This window comes from Penaeus vannamei, chromosome 37, assembly GCF_042767895.1.
Source record: "Penaeus vannamei isolate JL-2024 chromosome 37, ASM4276789v1, whole genome shotgun sequence".
Taxonomy (NCBI): Eukaryota; Metazoa; Arthropoda; class Malacostraca; order Decapoda; family Penaeidae; genus Penaeus; species Penaeus vannamei.
This window is the reverse complement of record NC_091585.1, coordinates 24446304-24448803: the sequence shown is the minus strand read 5'-3', so window position 1 is coordinate 24448803 and position 2500 is coordinate 24446304.

Sequence of the window (2500 nt, the reverse complement as noted above, 5' to 3'; positions counted from 1 at the left end):
ATAGAATAAAGTTGTTACCTTCCCCATTGGATAGAAACATTTCAAAAGCTTTCCTTACCTCCATTTTTTTTTTTTTTTTTTTTTTTTTTTTTGCTGGCGTTCGTCCCTCTTCTCTTTATTTTCCCGTACCGTCCTTTCTCTCCAGTTATTGTCCTTCTTTCCGTTTTCCGGGCTGTCATTCCTCTTGAAATTCATGTCTTCCTTCTCTTTCATCGCTGTTATATTTCTTTCATATTGTTTCCTGTCCTTTCAGTCTTCTTTATTTCGTTTTCGTTGAGTGTAGATATTTCATCGTGAACGAGGAAATGTGAAAAGGCGTGAATTTTATTTTTTCCCGTTTTCTTTTTCAATCTTTGGTGATTTCGTCACGTATTCTTTCAGGTTTTCTCATAGAAAACGGGTAGTCTTTCTTTGACCGGGGACTGATTGAAAATGTTTTCTCGAGATTTTTGTCGAAAGTTCGGAGATTAATGTTTATCTATGGAAGGTCGAGGTACTGATAGCTTCTCTCTTTCACTGTGTGTGTGTGTGTGTGGGAGGGTGTTTGTGTGCGTACATTTGATCTGTACATGTACACGTTTGTTTACCTATCCACATATCTTCGAAGAGAGAAAAATAATCAAACATTTCACTTTACAGGACTAATATAAAACCTTTTTCCCCCGTATATCCAGCAACATAGCACAAGGAGTGAGAGTGCACATTCATTTAGGAAATTACAGGAATATAAGCTGATAGATTATGAACATATTTTTTTACAGTACAATTTACGGTAATATAAATTTCTAGTGCACAAACTACAAGATTTTTTTATGGTACTATTTACAGGAACATATTTATGTGCTGTAGGATTTCTTTTTATACAATTCTTCTTACAGTATAAATAACAGGAATACACATTTTACAGTAAGAATTATAGGAATATTAGTCTAGACATTACACATTTCAAGAAGTTATTTTACTTACGGTGCAAAATACAGGAACACAAGATTTTACAAGTACATTACACTGGAACATACATATTATCAGTGCAAACCACAGGAATTGAAGTATTTACAGTATAACCCTCTCATTCGCTCGCTGTCGCTTTCTCTCTCTCTCTATCTATCTATCTATTGATCTATCTCTCTATATATATGTCTCTCTATCTGTCTATCTATCTATCTATCTATTTATCTATCTATCAGTCTGTCTATCTATCTATCTATCTATCTATCTATCTATCTATCTATCTATCTATCTATCTATCTATCTATCTATCTATCTATCTATCTATTTATCTATCCATCTATCTATCTACCTACCTACCTACCTACCTACCTACCTATCTATCTACCTATCTATCTATCTGTCTCTCTATCTGTCTCTCTATCTTTCTATCTATCTATCTCTCTATCTATCTATCTATCTCTCTATCTATCTATCTATCTATCTATCTATCTATCTATCTATAAGTCTATATATAAGTGTGCGGGTTTATCGACGACCAACTCCGACATCCCTCGAATTAAGTCGGATTAGATTCCTTTTGATGGTCTCTGAATCGTCTTTGAGACACGCTTTTCATTGTAGAATCCACATCGGCACAGATTCATTCGACTTTGCTAATGAGGCGGTAATTAATCATGATAATGAGGTGCTTTCTTGCTTCTTTTTGGACTTGGATGTATTGATTATTGTTATTATTATTTATTGTTATTGTTATCATTATCATTATTATCCGTCTTGATTTTCTTAACTATTCATTTCTTCCTATCCCACATGTCACCTTTCCGGGGGGTTTTTGTTGTTGTTGTTGTTTTTTGAGGTGTGGGGCATATATTGTTTTTTATGTCTTGATTAGTAGTAATTATATCATTTTGATCAAATTTATGAGATTTTTTTGTGTGTTTTTTATGAAATTTTATTTTACGAAAGTTTTATTATCATTACTATTATCATTATCATTATTATCATTACTATTATCATTATCATTATTATCATTATTATTTTTATTGTTATTATCATTATTATCATTATTATTGTGTTATCTTCTATTGCGAATTTCAATCATCTCTAATAACCATCCTTATATATGGTAATTATCAACATTACATCCCAATTCCGATCTAAAACCAACACCAAAAAAATCACTTTTTATTTTACTTACAAAACCCTATGCTTTATCCACTTCCCTCCCTTATCTCCCAAGTTTATTCGCTCCTCTCTCTGTGTCTCTGACTTTGGCCTCGTGACTTGACTTGACTTGACTTGACTTGACTTGACTTGACTTGACTTGACGTGACTTGAAGCTGATTACTGACCAGGCTAAAACGTGTCTCAACTGCGGAATTGTGGAGAAGAGAGATCCCTTAATTGGCAGTCGCTAATTAATCCAATCAAATCCTGTGGGAACATGTTGCTATACATTTCTCTCCTTCCCTCTCTCTCTCTCTCCTTCTCTTTCGCTCGCTGTCGCTCTCTCTCTCCTTCTATTTCGCTCGCTGTCTCTCTCTCTCTC